Source organism: Anastrepha obliqua, chromosome 4 (assembly GCF_027943255.1).
Source record: "Anastrepha obliqua isolate idAnaObli1 chromosome 4, idAnaObli1_1.0, whole genome shotgun sequence".
Taxonomy (NCBI): Eukaryota; Metazoa; Arthropoda; class Insecta; order Diptera; family Tephritidae; genus Anastrepha; species Anastrepha obliqua.
The window spans coordinates 16,498,839-16,519,072 of record NC_072895.1 but is presented as its reverse complement, the minus strand read 5'-3'; positions in this window follow the sequence as shown (position 1 = coordinate 16,519,072).

Below are 20,234 nucleotides of genomic sequence, written 5' to 3'. Positions count from 1 at the left end.
TTACAAAAAATATATTTAAAGAAAGGAAAAAAATAAATAAATTATTAAATAAAATTTCTATTACTATTAGGGTACTAAGTAAGTGGAAAAAACCAGAACAAAATAAAAATAAAAAAATAAAACAAATAAATAAATGAAAAATTAAAAAATAATAGATACAAAAAGTATATTATATTAAAAAGAATTATTAACATTATTGTTAAATTAAAAAGACCCTATAAAAAACAACTAAATAAATAAATACAAAAAATATCTGAAAGGAAATTACTAAAAAAATAACCTATTAAAAAATATTTACATTAAAATAAAAAAAAAATTAATAAATGAAATCGATTTCCTCAAATTTTTTAATGAAAAAAATAAACAAGAAAAAAAATTAAATCAAATAAGTAAATAACACTAGTTTACGAATTTTCACTTTCAAAAATGGTCCTCGACCAAAAAGCGTTTTTTAGACTAGTTTGAGGTCGTTGAAACCAAAAATGAATTTTTTTTTTTCAAAGAACGGTTTCCGAGATATTCCCAAAAAACCTGTTTTTTGGGCAATAGTGCAGTTATTACCTGCAATCTCGAAAACAGTGCGCGCCTTTTCTTTGAAGTGCATAAATTTCCAAAGAAACACATATAACCTACATGGCAATATATAATTCATGTCAATGTAGTTTTCGTAGTTTTCGCAAAGCAGCTATTGAAAGTAAAAAAATGCATTTTTGACATTTTTTACTAAATTATCAAAGTTTATTAACTTTTTTCTGGAACAAAAAATGTGTTTATATCGACATAGGATAGATTTTCTGAAAGACAATTTTCTCACTTATATTTGAAGCCTAAGTTTGTCTGAATCGACGGAAAATTGTGGAAGTTGTGACCCATAAAGTGAACACGTGTGATTTTGCAGCTTTTGACTTGGCTATGTTTGAGGTCGAAAATCCGCTTTTACTCTCAAACTTCTTCTTTTATGTTGCACGGAATCTTCACGAAGTTGCATCCAGCAGTAGTCGCTCATCATTCCTTGATCCCAAAAGCCCTCATAACGCTTTTCAATCGTAGCAATATCTTGATGAAATCGCTCGCTTTGTTCATCACTTTCAGCCCCCAAATTCGGAGGAAAAAAATCCAAATGACTGTGAAGTAGGTGCATTTTTAACGACATGCGAGCACCCGTTAACAAAAACAAAGTTAATTCTAAATTTTCCAATAATTTTCCAATCAATTTATATGATAAATATATTTTGGAGTATGTACGTTTTACAATACTAACCAATAGTTTTAAAGTATTTCATCATTGTATGAATCAATTGACGGTCGTTGTTGCTCCTGTTGTTTCCCAAGAATCCATGAACAACTTTTTGGAAAGCTTTCCAAGCTTTAGCTTCGGAACTGACAAGTCATTGTTGAAATTCTGTGTCCGTAAACAATTTCTTTATCTGTGGACCGACGAATATACCCGCTTTGATTTTCTCTGTTGACAATCTTGGGAACTTTGTTTTCAAGTATTTAAGGGCTGTGTTTTCAGGTTTTTTTGCCAAAGCTTTCACAAAATTCTTTATTAGCCCAAGTATATGCAAAGGGGGGGAAATAACTTTTTTTCTAAGCAAGTGCTTTTTTGGTAACGTTGTTTTTCCCACGACATGCTCCACACGCTTCGGCCAAACTTGTTGAGTGAAATGTTTGCCATCCGCTCTGCTATCCCAAAGACACAAAAAACAACTGTATTTGGTATAGCTATCCTGCAGACCAGTCAGTAGAGCGACAATTTTCAAGTCACAGCATATTTTCCAGTTATATGAACTGTAGTCAATTAATTGAAGTAGCTCTTTCATTGTCTCATAAGTTTCTTTGATATTCGTAGAATGAGCAACGGGGATCGATGGTTTCTTGTTATGCAGTAAGACAGCCTTAACACTGTACTTTCTACCATCAATGAATAGACACCACTCGTTTGGATCATGAGTTTCTCCAAGTGCCGCAAACAACTTCTTAACATTATTGCAGTAGCAAAAATTTTCTGTTTTTGAGAAATACTGTTCGAAATTTTTATTGCGGTTTCGGAAATACGTTACGTTAGTATCTGATTCCAAATAACCGCGTTCCTGTAGACGTGAAGCTAGGAGTTCTGATTTTTCTTTCGATAAGTTGAGATCACGACATAAATCGTTTAATGCTCTCTGATTAATTGGCTCTGCCTTCTGACTCGATGTGCTTGGGGAACTGCTGACATTCGAAATCGAAGCTGTTATTCCTTGAGAACTGAGGGACTCTGCTTTTGGTGGTGGTGGTTCACGTTTTGGATATTGGGTAGTATGTGGTGCGGTTTTTGTCACTGATGATACGTCGGGATACGTAGCTTTGCTATATTTTCCTCCTCGAAGTTTAGTCAGGCAAAAATAGCAATCACTCACATGATCAATAGGATTCTTCCACTCAAATGGCTTACCAAAAGATAAGTATGACCGTGAGCCTTTGGTAAATTCGTTCAAACGTGCAGAACATGTTCCGCAGACAGAGTTTGGAGTCCTCGTTTTTTCCATATCTTTTGTTCGTAAACCAAAATATTGCTCGTAAGCTGCTAATATATGCGTGGCCAGCTTTTTTCGAGCACTTTCTTTGAAGATATATAAACCACAAATAAAACCGAATTTATCTGGTGCGTGCTTGCACATTTCAGTGTATTTTCTTATAACACAGATATAAACAAAGAAAAACAAAGTATGTTCTGCTCTAGTGCAAGGCGCAATCTCAACTGCCCGACCGCCTGACGGACTTACGAAAGGAGCCTGTATAATTTCATCATCTCATTATTCTATTGCTCTCTTTCTTTCACTTATGTATTCCGCGCCTTACGACCAGACCTTACTCGACAACAGAGTCCGTCTCTTTTCCTCTGTCGTCGTGCACAAATTTATACTTGCAGAAATATTGCGCCACCGAAAAATATATACAGACGTACAATGGTCACACCTACAAGGTCAAAATATAAATAAAAGGTGAAAGAAATAAAAAAAAATTATAAAAATAAAAAAGTGAAAAATAAATATGAAAAATATATGGAAGGAAATTACTAAACAAAGAACCTATAAAAATAACTAAATAAGAAAAAAATAAATAAAAAAGATTCTCTCAAAGTTTTAAATGGAAAAAATAAATAAGCGAAAAAAATTCAATCAAGTAAGTAAGTAAGTTATAAGAAAAGAAAAAAATAATTAAAAGGTGAAAAATATATAAAAAAATTATAAATATAAAAAAAAAATATAAATATAAAAAAATATATGAAAGGAAATTACTAAAAATAACCTATTAAACAAAAAATTAAAAACATGAAAAAATAAATAAATAAATAAAAAAGATTTTCTGAAAATTTTAAACGAAAAAATAAATAAGCGAAAAAATTAAATCAAATAAGTTATAAAAAAAATAAATAAATAAAAGGTGAAAAAAATGAAAAAATGAATAAATATTAAAAATATATTAAAGGAAATTACTAAAAAATAAGCTATCAAAAAAATAAAGAAAATAAAAAAATTTTCTAAAATTTTTAAATGGAAAAAATTAATAAGTAAAAAAAAAATAAATCAAATAAGCAAATAAGTTATAAGAAAGATTAAAAATAAATAAAAGGTGAAAAAAATTAAAATAAAATTCAAAAAAAATAAAATAAGTAAATAACGTGGAAAAAAATTAATAAAAAAGTAAGTAGAAGTTTTCAAAATATTTCGACACCAGTGCCAGTGCCAGTGACACAGAGTATGTAATATTATTAGTTCATCATTAACATACAGTTAGTTCAGAAAGTTCCCCTCTACTTATCGGTGAAAATCTCTTCAAACTCGGGTTCCGGAAATTATTGTATTTAAGGGGGTATTCTAGTGTAAAATTTAAAAAAAAAATTAATATTTTTTTGCATATTTTCAAAGTTTAGACACTTAAGAATATAATATGTCATTAAGAGGATCTTTTTTAATTCCTATTATTTCATGAGTTATAACCTTTTTGGTGACATGGCATCGGTTCCGATCCGTCTTTGAACGCGTTTTTCTCTAAACTACTAGCCTGCCATCCCAGAGGTTGTGGGCTCGAATCCCACGTAAAGCACGGTCCTCGCAGTTGTCCAAAACTTACCCACCTTCCTAGTTTCTAAAAACAAAAAAAAAAAACGCTGAACCAAGCAAAAACAAAAACACAGAAAATGACACAGTTACATATTGCATCAGTGGCGCCAGCAAGAGGAAGCGGGCAATCGCGGTAATAGCACAGATACACCAAATTTAGCGCAGTCCTCAACCATTTGTTAGATCCTTCTGGCGAAAATATGTGAAACATAGATGGTGAGAAACAACCTAAGCAAAGACAGTTGGGCATTCCCACTTTTTAGGACTGGTAGCGGCAGGCTAATCATCTACCCTGTCAGAAATCAAAAAACAGATTAGCGAAACCAACGCAAGACTGAGTCTGATCGAGGCTCTATGCGCCCGAGTGGAGTGAACAAGGAAAAAACAACTTTTTTCGAGCTGGCGGTAAGAATATCTTCAAATTTGGAGAGGATTTTCTTTATATATTTCTTAGCTCGAAACTATAACTTTTCAATTAGTATGTAAAAAAAAAGTTTGCAAATTTGTTGCAGAAATATGCAAAAAAAAAATTTGTTTTTCAAACAGCCGTCATATTGTGAAAAACGTTTTTTTAACTTGTCCAAGGCTCATTCGATAGCGGCGTCTATAAGAAGTAAGAATCTGTTTGGTTTTTATTTTTCGGATCTCTAGGAGGGTTGGAATCATGCACGCCAGGACACTATCTTTTTTTGTACCCTTTACTTTGACTGTGCATAGTTTTGTGAATTAAATTTTTTTTTTTTTTGGGTTAGTTTTTAATGTAATGATGAATAAACAATAAATAAATGATAAGAAATGAAGGGTACAATTTTTTTTGTTTCCTTCAAAAACCGGACGAAATTCATGCCTCTACACTAGAATACCCCCTTAAAGACAAAGATAGACCAAGTTATTAAAACTGATAGTTTCATATGCTGTTGTCCTCTCCACTTCATCCTCAAATATATTTGTTTTTGATAGTCGTACCATTTCCAATGTACAGATACGACGAGCGTCTTACAGTTTTCTTTTGACAAGGAATACATGAAAATATTGGGACAGGAATGCATAAAGAACTTTATTTAATATGTCAAACCAAGCATTACCTGCCAAGCAGGTAATCATAATTGGATACACAACAGACAATTCCTAGTCATTGGCCATGCAAGCTTCGAAAGGTCGCATTGAACTGCCCCCAGGGTAAATTTTTCGTAGCGTAACTTTATTAGTTGCTCTTTTGATGTTGACGCACAGTCAATACTTGCGGTGCAACAACATTGTGTTGATATGTATGTATGTGTGTGTGATTTTGGGATAGCACAACATAGCAACAACAAACTCATCCATATCACCCTGCCCCAGTTGGCATGCCACTGTATTTTGCTTGCGCTTGACCGCACTGGCTGTGACAGTCAGTCGACCCGCCGCCACATGCGGGTCATTATTCAAATAAATCCCTGCAACAGCAGCAGTGGCATTAATTTATTACACTATCGCATACATACGAACACACAAACACACACACATATATATATGTACGTACAAACAAACAGTTGAGCAAATACAAATACGGTCACACGCACACACTTGAATTTGCTTTGCGTTGCACATTTTAAATTGGCACAGTGAAATGATGCGAAAGGATGTGCAGTATTGTGGTATTTGTTGGTGGCTGTGTCAAACAAGCGCTCACTTGTTTTTGTTTGTGTTTAATTTTTGAATTTATTATTACTTGTATATTTGTTTGATTTGGAATGTGAAATTGCATTACCCAAAATTAATTGCTTCATTTGTTGCGATTTTCTAACAAAAATTAAATCGCATTCTAATGGCTTGCCACTTCTGTTGCACTCCCGTTGCAATGCAATTTTAATTAAACATCCGTTACAAACAAACAAGCAGAAAAATGCAAATGCAAAATTCTGCCAATTTTATAACCGTTTGGCAATTAGGCGGACGTAAAATTTATTTATTGCAATTTAAAATAAATCAAAACAATTTGCAATTCGCTTTCGAAGCGTCAAATTTTGAACAGCTGCAGTACCTATAGCTGCTTTTTCCCCCAATTAAAACTATGATATATAGAAAAAAACTGGCCCTACTGAAATTACCTGTGTGTCACCTCGAACTGTTCCAGCTGTAGACGAGTATTGAAGTTTTGTTTGTTGCTAGCAAAGATTGGAGCAGTGTGTTGCCAAAGGATGCGGCCACATCTTTTCTAGGCATTACGATGAACCTCTGTGTGCCCTTTTTTGAGCAGCCCTTTGGTGTGGGCCCTCTCTAACCTCTTATGGAGTGTCACAACCACCGTAACCTAACCTAACCTAACCTACCCTATACTAAATTTTCTTTTCCTCTTTCATCGTACACGGTTCTGTGCTGTTGTTTTTGCACCGTCCCATGAGATGTCGGCATCTGCTAGTTCGCGCAACATCGACCTTCTCCAAGTGTTTTTTGGTCGACCACGACCTCTGCTCCCTTGCGTATTCTAGTCCAGTGCCATTTTCGTGATGCTATATGGGGATTTTCTCAGTGTGTGACCTATCCATCGCCACTTTCTACGTTCGATTTGCCTAAGGATGGGTTTATCGTCCGTTAATCTCCACAGTGCGTCGTTACTGATGGTGTTTAGCCAGAATATTTTGCAGATGAGGAGGAAGCATTTGTTGATGAAGGATTGTAGCCTCTGTGTGATGGTGTTAGAGACCAGTAATGTTTCGCTTCTGTACAAAAATACTGGCTTTACGCATGAGCCGAATATTCGTAGTTTAGTGCGCCTGGAGATTTGCGAACTTCCCCATACTGTATGCGTTCGCCCGTATGCCACCCTTGCTTTGTTTAGCCTGCAGTTGACATCTTCAACTGCTCCACCATCTGCCGTGATGATGCGCCCGAGGTAGCAGAAGCTTTCAACGAATTCCACCGTGCATCCGTCAACCAATATCTGCGTTGCGTTTTTGTGGTTAACTCTTATAGCCTTGGTCTTGGTCTCCAGTCCGACAGGGCGTGCCAGCGTGACGAGTTTGTCCGCCTTCACTTGCATGTCAGAGAGTTTGTGAGAGAGGATGCAGATATCATCGACGAAGTCCAGGTCCTCAAGATGTCTGGTGAAACTTCATACGATGCCTTCTTTGTGCAGGGTATGTTGGCTCATGACGTCATTAAAGACAACCTTGTCTTATATCGCTGTTCTTACGCTGATATCGTCTTTGTGAATCACTGCCAGTTCTGAGTTCTCATAGAGGGCTTTGATGCGGCGGATTATCTTGGCGGGAACTCCCTTGCTACTCAGTGCCAGCCATATTGCGTCTCGTTTGATAGTGTCGAACGCCTTCATGAAGCCTACGAACAGCATGCAGACCGGGGAACGCCACTCAACTGATTGATCTACTATAATCCGAAGTGTGTAGGCTTGGTCAACACAGTTTCGGGGAGGGCAAAAACCAGCTTGCTCGTCTCTTAAGGAGCATTCGATATCTTTGAGACTGCTTTGTATGATTACAGCTACAATTTTGTCACGCAGGTCGTCTTTCTTGGGCAGCTTCACTATGATGCCTTTTGTGTAGGAGGGAGGCAGCTTATCATTGCTCCAGGTGGCGGTGATGTGGGGATGAAGAATTTCCGCCGATATTTGCCGGTCTGCTGTCATTAGTTCAGGCTGTATGCCATCTTCGCCCGCTGCTTTGTTGAGCTTCAGCTTCTTAATTGCATTCTTAATCTCCGCTAGGCTGAGGCAGGATGTTGTTATTTTATTTCTGGTTGTTGTTGTGGTGCCCACTTCAAAACTAGGTATACTGCTAAGAACAATGTTGTTGTTGCTTCAAAGTCTTCCTTCCATCTGCGAATCTGGTCATCATTGGAAGTCAGCAAAGCGACATTCAGATCTCTGATCGGCTGTTTGCTGTTACTCCGCTAGTTGGTTAGGCGGCGAACTATGCGGTACAGCTGTCTCAAGTTGTTTACTCCTGCTGCCGCTCGGCATCGTTATCAAAGTCTTCAACGAACTTTCTCCTATTATTTCTGGTCGAAGTTCGTTTCTGCGCTAAATGATACCCCAAGTGGTGTCAGAGATCCATGGTTTGCTGTTGCCTGTCTGCCTGAGCGTGGCGTTTGTAGCTTCCCATTACTAAAATTTAATTGGATATAAAACTGCGTAACCAAATCGTTTTTTAATTTTGATTAAAAAATTAAACATTTTGATGTACTGTTATCGAATTTTTTAAAATCTTGTACATAGTCTGAAACTTTAACTCATATGATATTTGTTGTTGAAGGACGTATATTTTGAGAAAAAATTAAAGAACTTAAAACAATAAGAAAAAGTAGTCAAAACTGGCAAAATGTCTCGTTTTCATTATTTTAGCAACAGCTGTTTTAATTAAAAACTTATTTATTTATAACCAGTAACATATTTTATACAATTTGCCTTCTTTTTCTTTACAGGTAAGAGTTCTACAAATTCCAAGATATCCGTGTTTTCCGCGCATCTTGAGTACATTTACCAATACTTCATCAGGGAAATTGCGATAAAAATGTATGTTTGGTAATTTTAAATGCAAAATGTCTTTCTTATATCGAATTGTAACTCACATCTGCCGGGAAGCACAGAGAATGTGAAGGGTAAGTGACACATGACGAATTAATGATAATAAGTAAGAGATGGCAGGTGTCAGTTGCAGATGGTTTCCTTTTACTACTTAGCAAAGATCCTGACTCAATCAACTTAAGTACGTACAGGTGTTTTTTTTTGTTTTTTTTTCTTATCAAGTTTCGTGTGTAAGTTTCATGCACGTATTTCTTCTTTGCTATATGCCAATAATCACGAATGTCTATAGAAGAGTTTTCTACTTCCTTCGTGGATGCAGCTTCACATCACCTCGCGTGATTATTGTATATCTAAATTTTATTACAAACCAGTAGTCTTTTTTGGTGTATTCGTAGCTGAAAATATTTTTTTTGAGAGCAAAGGGAAGAATTTTACTATACAAGGTGAAGTCCAAAATAAACAAGACTTTGCTAAAATATAAACGGCAGGAGTTTTGATCTGATAACTTCGAGTTTATTTATTTAAAATAGTCCCCGCTGGCCACGATACACTGCGCGATCTAAAAGCTTTTCGAAAGAGTGTTTCAGGATGTCGGCACAAGCCTTTTGGATGGCCTCTACGGACGCAAAACGTTTTCCGTTCATGGCCAAATGCAATTTTTCGAATAGGTAGAAGTCACAGGGAGCCATATCAGGTGAATACGGTGAGCGATTGATGGTTAAAATCCGATTTGTAGTCAAAAAATCAGTTAGAGAAGTGGATCGATGAGATAGTGCATTATCATGCAATAAGCGCCAGCATCCTCCTTCGCGGTATTGAGGGCGAATTGAACGAATGCGATGCCACAAACGCTTCAAAATGCCACGATAGAAAATTCCATTGATGGTTTGGCCCATTTAAACGAACTCCTTGTGGACAAGTCCCTTGGTATCGTAAAAACAAATGAGCATTGACTTGATTTTTGACTTCTCCGAACGCGATTATTTGGGGCCTTCCATGCGGCACTTTGACACTTAGTTTTAGGTTCATGTTGGAAATACCACGTTTCACGTCTTTTCTCGCCACTTTAATGAGGTCTTTCGAATGTTGAATTCTGAGCAATTTTTGGTCCTCAGTTAACTTGTGCGGAATGAGACGTGCACAGACCTTTCGTAAGCCCAAATGATGGGTTAAAATGTGACAAATCGATATTTGGAGATACTCAACTCCGATTCCATGAGATTCAATGATGATTTCGGTTCATTTTTGATACATTTACGAAACATTTCGATGGAGTTTTTGGTAATTACTGAATTTGGGCGGCCCGTATATTCATTGTCGTTTATGATCTCACAACCATCTCTGAAACATGTAAACTACTCATGAACTCTGGCACGAAATAGACAATCATCGCCATAAACTTTTTCATGAATCCAATTGAGTCGGTAAACGCTTTACTGATTTTAAAACAAAATTTGATCTTAGCTCTTTGTTCGAAACTCATTTTTGTACCGATGGCACAAACATACTAACACTTTAGACACAATAACTTCGCTTCCACTGAACCGAATGTCATCAAGCTTTCATTGAAAGTCAGCTAGGGACGTAACACCGTAAGGCTGTTCGGCCCGTCGAAGATCCAACTAAGTGATCCGAAGATCCAAATAAGTGAGTTGCTTATTGGCACGGTTTTTTAATGCATAAGAAATTGTGGATTACTTAAAAAATAAAATATCTCAGATGCCGATGCACTCTGACCATTGATAATAGTTTTCAAGGGAGGGTTATTAAAGAAACATAATAGATGATGTAGCACTATATCAGACAGATATAGACAGCTGGCGGGTAGTAAATGACGTAAAACACATTGGTCTTACAAAGGAATCACGTTGAAGTCGCCAAGCACGATTTGTCTGTCGTGGCGGGGGCAGCGCTCATAGGAACGTTCCAGGCTTTCGTAGAAGGAATCTTTTTTCGCATCGTCTTTCTCTTCTATCGCAGCGTGGGCGCATATGAGCGAGATATTAAAAAATTTCGCTTCGATGCGGATTATTTTATTTTTTTTAATGTTTTTGAATTTTATTAAAAAAAAAAATAGAAAAATTTAATAAAAAAAGTTAATATACTTTGTTGAATTTTTATTTTAAACAATTTATTGTACTCTAAAATTAAAAAAAATATATATATATATATACATTTTTGTAATGAATTAATTTATAATTTATTTAATGAAATAATATTTTTTTTAAATGAAAGTTGAATGGTTTAATGCGATATTTTTAAATCAAGTAGTTTGCTATGAGTATTAATGAAAATACCGGTGGAAATTTTTTTTCTATATATTTTTTTTTAATTTGTTGTCTAGTGTGATATGCAAACATTTTTATTTTGAAAACTTCCTGAGGAAGATGTAGCCAGCCCGAAACGGCACGACGCAGGTTAAGGATATTTTTAAATTTACTGCACAAAATCTTTACAATATTTTTACCCGCGCCCAAAAATGCTCTAAAAGATGAGAGGAGTAGATTTATCCTTGTCTGTATGTTCGTTCGCCCATCTCTCCTTGCTCATGTAAACTCCAGCAAAAAATAATGCATTTCAATGAAACTCGATACACTTTTTACCCTTTGTTGGTACTCAAAATGGGTGAAATCGGTTAAAAACCACGGCTGTTATATAACGGTAATTTTCAAAAGAGGAAATATTGTGATATTTCTGTTATAGTTGAAAGGAAATTAGTACGCCGATGAACATAAGAAAATAAATACCCACAAGTACAATACAATTTTAAAAAAGTACGCGTGCGCTAGCGGAACCGCTAGTTGGATTCTGGATAAATTACCACTTTAATCAAAGTGTTGTTATGCCCTCTTTTGGGTAAATGCGTGTATCCCGATAAGGAATTTCCTTCCTTCTTTACTAGTTGTCAATAGATTTTCACGATTTCCATGCAATGCACGGTAGTGTGAACTAGACTGCATCGTCCAAATCTGAAAGCTGTGCTGCAACTGGATTAAAAAATTGAATGGCAACTCTGCCCTTTTTGTTTTCTACCCTAATTTGTTTAATGAACCACCAAAAAAACAGAAAAATTAAATTACTTCATTTGCGACTACAACCTACTTATTTACAAATAAAAAAACTGTGCACCATTGCAATATTAACCCCCGCAATTACTTTGTGTCCTTTAAGCACTATCAGTTTTTGGGTATAACTTCTTTACGTGCAATACTCAAAATGAACTTTGCTCTTTGTCTTTATATTCAATATTGTAAAGCGTTTACTTCACTTTTTTCCTCTTCTTATTTTATTAATTTTTGCTGACCCATCGAAGTGGTAAATAAATGCTTTTATGCGAAATGGTCAAGTGACGTCACGCATAGTTCAAGGATCAATTGGAATTATATATATGTATGTGTGTGTGTGTGCAAAAGTGAGTATTGCTTTCGATGCGCACTGGCAGGACAGTGAACGGAAAAGCGTAGCAAATATATGGACGCACATAAATATACAACTCATACATTTTGACGCAGCAAACCGATGTGTATTTCTGTTGCAAGAAACCAATAATTCTTTTCCATTTCATGTTTGTGCATGCATTGCGTCGTTTTGTATATTCGCTTGATGTATTTAAAACTCGCAATTTCATGGCTATTTTCATATTTACCATTCCTGATGGCATGCTTGCGCACAGCTGCCATGAGTGGCACAAATACGCGGACACAGAAGTACGTACAGATATGTATGGATGCCATGTAGGAAAAGCGAAACTAGACGACACATTTCTACTTCCGAACTAGTAGTAATTTGCCATAAACGAATCACTTCCCAAGTAAAGATGCGAGCGCAAGATTTTTAATTCTTGTCCATTTCACGAGTACGTAGCGGAATTTCATTATGAAACTCGCAGGGATTACTGAGCAAAATTTCAGCTATTAATAAAAAAAATACGTTTCAGATTTTTTTCTCTTTGAAAAATTACAAAAAATGTCTTCCCAAAATTTAGAACACAAAAAAAATTTTTTTTCTAAAACTTTTTTTAAAAAGTACCTTTTTTCATGAGAACATGGCGGAATTTCATTATAAAATTACTGAGCAAAATTTCAGCTATTAATAAAAAAAATATGAAAAACATCCGAAAGGGTTTTTATTTTTTTTTGAAAAATGAAAAAAGTATCTTCCCAAAATTTTGAAAGAAAAAAAAAAGTGTTTTCCAAATTGTTTTCCAAATTTTTTTTAAAAAATTCTTTTTATCCTAAACCAATTTTATCATGCGGTTCGTTAGTTTGGTGAAAAGCTCTCGGAGGAGATTATAAAATCAAATTACTTGGTAGATTACAAAGATCAGCCTGTACAATAACGGTCGGTGTAATTAGATCGTGTCCAAGGAGGCCCCTGGACTGACACACATTACTCGGGTAGGTCTACATCTCAAGAAGATGGCAACCATGAGTTCATTTAGGTTAAGTCAAGCAGGTCGCTGGAAGGAAAAATCTCATGGCCATGCCAATCTCTTATTGCAACAAATTCAGTTGACCTCGAGGAGGACAGATTACATCGTCTCAAAGGTGACAATCAATAGGAATTTCGCCACTATATTTTCATCTCGGGAAGAATGGAGTAAGGGACTTATACTAAACAACTTCGATACAACTGTCTACACAGGTGGTTCAAAAACGGTGTTGAAGCTGGTATATATTCTCCTAGACTCAGAATGAAGATATCTATGCATCTTCCCAATACTTGCAGTGCCTTCTTGGCGGAAGTATAGGCGAAAGGGGTGGCTTGTAGGCTGCTAATCGCATCTTTCTCCTTTAAGGGCAATTTCACTACTCTTTCGGATAGCCAAACTGCAATCCAGGCACTGTATTTAGCCACAAACACCTATAAACTGGTGGAGCAAAGCAGGTATAACCTTACCACCTTCAGCGAAAATCATCACCCATTACCTTAATCTGGGCAGCGGGACATCAAAATATTGAAGGAAAGCAAAAAGCAAACGAAGTGTCAAGAGAGAGATCTGCCATGGATAAAATTCTTGTAGAATCGGCATTCACACCACTGGGTGCAATCAAGAATAAAATTTCCGTAAAATCCCCCGAATTGCGGATTCTAAATGGAGAAACTAGACGACATGCAAAATATGTGGCGAAATGTTATGACTCACCTGCACCCACAAAGAAACCCCAATATTGAGATATATGAAACGAAAGGATGCCTGCAGATTCACGCCAGTGATAACTGGCTTCTGGCCTGTTGAAGAACAGGCAGCCAAAATTGGATTCCTTTAGTTGCAATCAATCGCAGAAAAAGCAAATTATCTTCCACTTCATCTCTGAATGACCTGTCCTATGAAAGGCGCGGATGTTAACCCTTGGCAACCCGCTTTTTGAAGCCTCAAAGAGCAAGGAATAGCTGGTATAAACGTAAACAACCTTATAAGGTTTCTCAATCGCACAGATTGGATATAGCCGTGAAGAAATAATCGTATAACTTGTTGGTAGCGAGGATGTGGCAACAAAATGGTGCGGAAGCACTAATTGGAATATTGGTGAATTGCCAATTCAACCAATTAACCAACATTTTATCTTAAAAAATTGGATAAAAATTGGGGAAAAAATATTTTAAAATCTTAGAAAGAACGGAAGGGATTCCACTTTAAAAACTGTATACCAAAGTTTCCAACATTTAAATTTCAAAATTATTACATTTTCTCCAACATTTTTAAGTTTAGTTAGCTGCAGTCTATGTAAAAATCATAACGGGTTCAAAACTATTTGAAAAACGATATTTAAGTTTTTGAGGCTTTGTGTTTAACTTCTTTTAGATAAAAAATGAAAAAAAAAAAAATTTTAATAAAAAAAAATCTCAATTTTAAAAAATTTAAAAAAATTTAAAGTTAAAAAAAAAAAAAATTAAAAAAATTAAATTTAATTATTAAATTTCACACTCTAAAAATTGAAATAATAATATGATTCTAGTACGGGCGATAGCCATTGATGTTGTAATCAACACATTAAACATTTCAGACGATTCGGTTGAATAGTTTTTTTTTTTTTGTGACAACACTAGGCCGAAAAAGTCGTTTCGAGTTAAATGAGCTTAATATTTGAGGCACAGGAGCGCGCGGGCCGCCCTCTACCTAGTTAATGGACTGTAGAGGCTATAATATTGGGAATTTCTGCATGAAAATTTAACAGTATATTCTTAAGATCTTTACTTTCGAGATATCGAAAAAACAAGAAATCGATTCTTTGAAATTTCTAGATCACTTGGTCCACTTAAGTTTAATCACAGGTTATTTCAGCGTTTATAATCGTCTACTTATGCACTCGCATCTCCACTAAGTTGCAGATTATTGGAGTGATACGTTTTATTTTATCTGATTGAAGTAGTTTTATTTCGAAGATACTTAAGTATGAACCTACGATTGTTAGACATGCAGCTACCAAGAAATTTTGAAAGTCGAAAATTCTCTGTTCCCAGGTGCCTTCAACAGATAAATAATCTCTTTCCTTCATCTCATCTCAGCTTAACTTATCTTATATTTTCTTATATTATTTTATGGTGGCCTCCACAGCCGAATAGGTGGGTGACTACCGTTCGGGAGTATGTAGGTTCGACTCACAATGAAAGACCAAAATTAAGAAAACAAGATTTTTCTAATAGCGCTCGCCCCTCGGCAGGCTCTGGCAAATCACCGTGTGTATTTCTGCCATGAAAGAGTTCCTCATAAAAAATAGCTCCTGTTCGGAGTCGGCTTAAAACTGTAGGTCCCTCCACTTATGGAACAACATCAAGACGCACACCTCAATTTGGAGCAGGAGCTCGACCAAACACCTAACAGAAGTGTACGTGCCAATTACTTATTTTTTTATTTATACATTGGTCAATTCTGTTTCATCTCACCTTACTTCATTTTATCTTAATTTTATTTTTTATTTTATTTTATTTTATCTTTTTTACTTTTTTTTATTTATTTTTTAATTTTTTTCATTTGATTTCTTTTATTTTATTTTATTTTACTTTTTTTAAGTTTGTTTTTACTTTATTTTTTTTAATTTTTTTATATATTTTTTAAATTGTACCTTGATTAATTCTGTTTCAACTAATCTTACCTTATTTTATCGTAATTTATTTTATTTTATCTTTTTTTTATTTTACTTTATTTTTTTACTTTTTTTATATTTTTTTTAATTTTTTTTTTATTTTTTATTTTTTTTTTATTAATTTTTTTCATTTGATTTTTTTATTTTATTTTATTTTACTTTTTTTATTTTTTTTTTACTTTATTTTTTTAATTTTTTTAATTTATTTTTTAATTTTTACCTTCATTAATTCTATTTCAACTAATCTTACCTTATTTATCGTAATTTATTTTATTTTATTTTATCTTTTTTTTATTTTACTTTATTTTTTTACTTTTTTTATTTATTTTTTAATTTTTTTTTATTTTTTTTCATTTGTTTTTTTTTATTTTATATTATTTTACTTTTTTTTAGTTTTTATTTTTTTCTTATTTGTTTTTTTTTTATTTTATTTTATTTTATTTTATTTTATTTTATTTTATTTTATTTGAGCTTAATCCATCTCGGCTATTGCCGGAGATTACACATCCCGGATAAAATTTTCAAGGGATTGTGCCCTGGTGGAGCGTAATCCAAGTGCTACGCCCATGCGATTACTATTGCTTAAATATTTAAAATTCTACGAACTATTGCACATGTGTCCAGTATGGTCGACTTCTGCATGTCTTCTAAGAGGTGTTGGCAGTCATACTTCTTCAAGTTTTTTATTAAATGCTTAGGCACTAAACCAGTGGACGATATAATTATTGGAATTATATTCACTTCCCTCGCTTTGTACATCTGTTTCAGTTCTATAGCCAAAGCTGCATACTTCGATACTTTGGTGGAGTATGTGCTTTGGATGTTGCGATTAAGGGGCACCGCTATATCGATTACTTCGATTGTTTTATTTATCTTGTCGAACAAGATGATGTCAGGTTTGTTGGCTGCTGCTGTTTGATCTGTGGATATAAATCTGTCCCAGTACAGTTTAAAATTTGCATTTTCGATTATTGCCTTTGGTTCATATTTAAAATACAAGACTTCTGCTTGTAAGAGACCGTGTTTTATCGCAAGTTGTTGGTGGAGGATCTTTGCTATATTGTTATGTCTCATGACATATTCACGGGGGGCAAGTACGCTACATCCAGCAATTATATGGTCGATTGTTTCGCCGTAAATGCCGCACCTTCGGCATCTATCTTCTATTGCCTCGCCATGTATCGACCTTCGGAAATTCCTTGTTGGAATAACTCGGTCTTGGATAGCGATTGCGAAACCTTCTGTTTCAGAAAATAGTTTTCCTTTCTTCAACCATAAATTGGATGATTGTGCGTCGATCCATTCCATTTCGAGATCATGGGGATGGGCACCGTGTATTGTTTTTGCCTTCCATGCTGCGATCATTTCTGCTGGGGATTTAACCCCCTCAGGTACTGGGAAATCCTGCTCCATCAGACTTAGCGGGGTAAAGCCATTATCTGCCATAGCGATAGCTTTAAATAGATGGGACTCGCTGCTTAGAAAATATGTACGTAACTTCAAAGTTTGCGAAAAGTGTAGACGCGCTATATTAATGATTCCTCTCCCACCAACGTTTCGAGGAAGGGATATTCTTTCTACAGCGCTTTGAGGGTAATGGCTTTGGAACTTTGTAAAAGTGGTGCGTATCAGCGTTTCAATCCGAAGGATGTCTGTCTGAGACCATTTTATTACTCCAAACGAGTATCTCAAAAGGGGTATGGCCCAGGTATTGATTGCCTTGCATTTATTTCCACTGTTCAGACTAGTTTTTAATACAGCTTTCAGTCGTGCCTCAAATTTTTTAATGAGGTTTTGCTTTACTAGCGTGTGGTTGATTCCTTTAAGTTGCAGAAATCCTAAATATTTATAAGATTCGCTACTATGCAAGTTGTCTATAATAATATTTTGATCTACTACGTAGTTTTCTTCGGTTTCATCAAGCTGACCTCTAATTAGATGTATTATTTTGCACTTATCTGTCCCAAATTCCATTCCTACGTCATCACTGAAAGCTTTAGTGACATCTATTAGCTCATGAAGCTTATGCTTTTTGTTTGCGTAAAGTTTCAAGTCATCAACAAATAGGAGATGGTTGAACGTATGCTCTCGTATTTCTGTTTTAAGTGTAAAGCCGTTTTGCTTATCCAATGCAGAACCATAGGGGGCTTAAGGCATCCCCTTGGAATATACCACGTTTGATTGAAATCTGTTTTGAAACAGTTCCATTTAGAACCAGTTTTGTATTCCACTTGCTCATTATGCGGCCCAAGAGGGCAACAGTGACAGCATCGATTTTGTATATTCTTAATATTTCTAATAGGTTATTTTATTTTATTTTATTTTATTTTATTTTATTTTATTTTATTTTATTTTATTTTATTTTATTTTATTTTATTTTATTTTATTTTATTTTATTTTATTTTATTTTATTTTATTTTATTTTATTTTATTTTATTTTATTTTATATTATTTTATTTTATTTTATTTTATTTTATTTTATTTTATTTTATTTTATTTTATTTTATTTTATTTTATTTTATTTTATTTTATTTTATTTTATTTTATTTTATTTTATTTTATTTTATTTTATTTCATTTTTGTAAATCATCGTGCGAAAATCTTCAATTTCCTGTATGAAGCAGAGCAGTAAGTTGAGCATCAGTTCGATTTCCCTGCAGGGAATTTGTTTTAAATAATCGTACACACATACATATATTTATACATACACTTATACATACAAACGTAGCGCGCGCATAACAACTCTTGCAATTGAACAAACTTTTCTCTTCCTGTTTTTCGCTTTCTTTGAATTTTCTGCCTTGTTTCCGCTTTAAGCGTTGCAACAGCGCCTGCAATTGAGTAGCATACCTGCCGTCCGACCAACCAGCCAACCAGCCGGCCAACCAACCAACCAACAAACCATGGCTTCATACTTCCTTTTGAATATTGTGCAGGAAGAAGGAGCAACAACAATGCCGTAGCTGCATGCACAATTTTTCTTGTGGAAATTCTGATTTTTTAATACCTTTATGTTGGCCTTTTGGGGTTTTAATGTCAGTTTCAGCGCAGTTTCGGTCATTTTTCCACCGACCACAATATTCTTTCTCTCTTGCCCTCGCTTGCTCTTATGGCTTATCCTTACTAAAAAGCGAGTGCTCCTAGTGCAGTCATAATATTTTTTTCATTGTCCAGCAAAGCGGGTAAGCAGGTGGATAGGCGGAAAGCTGGTTGTTTGTGAGCTAAGCCGACCGACCGACCTCTATGCATTCCCGTAACTATGTTTATTCCTAACTAAATGTGATTGTAGTATGCATTTTGTATGTATGTAAGTGTGTAGGTATGCAGGTATGCGCCTCCGTTCACAACAGTAGCAGGATGTGTAGTCGCTCAGGTGTAAAGGAAGCACAAACCTTGTTTTGTGGCTTTGAATGGGCATAATGTTGGCTTTAGTGATTATAGTATTGCACTTTTGTGAAAATGCTGTTTTATATGGATGGTTGTTGTTTTTGGCTTCGCTGGTTTGCTGTTTTCACAACAATTTTATTCTTGTTTTATTTTCCTTTTTTTACTTTTACCCACTTCTTTGTTTTGCTTTAAAATCGAGAGTGCAGGCATTTCCGCTTATTGCATTGCTTTGCTCGCACTTAAGGCTTCAGCTGTAGCTGAGAGCTTCTTTGACTTTGCCAACAACTGACGCTGCTACTGCCAACAACTGGCCATTACTATGCCCTATCATTTACATACAACACCCCTCTTCCCCTCACCACACGCTGTTCTCTACTTTGTTTGTAGGTATTTGTTGGCCATTTGCTTGTTCTTCCTGCCTTGTTTGGTAATTTGTTTATAAAAGTATGTCTAGAGTTTTCTTTCAAGTTACTTTGAATAAAGTTTTCATGGTAATGGTTGGTATACAATTTTAAACTCTACCATTTTCATACCACACACACACACACACACAATCTTGGAAAGTTAATATGTCTACGAATTTATGTGTGTGTATGCGCTTATGTGCCAGATTTTGCTGTTGTTGTTGCAGTGATGGGTATAATGAAAACAAATTTGTATTTATGCAACGGAAGGAAGGATATGAAAAATGGTCGCCGTTGTGCCCAGATGATTTGCATGCCAAGATTAAAGTTCATATTTCAGATTCCCAATTTTGTTTCACCGAAATTTAGTTGCGGATTAATTTAAAAACTCAACAAAAATGTAAGCTTATGAATGAGAGATGGCTTTTTGCTTGGTACGAATAGTAAAGTGTAAGAAAAAATGGCAACGGTTGGAATGTGAAAAGTTCAGAGTAAAACCAAGTGGAGGATCAAATGAAGCGGCAATTTTATTTGAGGGGTAAGCTGCGATTTAAGCAAAAGCAGCCAATGACATTTCAAGCTGCTGCCTTTTTTATGCAACATTATTGTGTGTATCCCACCATGTAGAGCGCTCAGTCTACGCCTAGGGAATTCCACAGTGGATATTCCACACTTGCGGTCACGGGCCCTCGCTGTTTTGAAACGATGTGTTTTAAGTGTT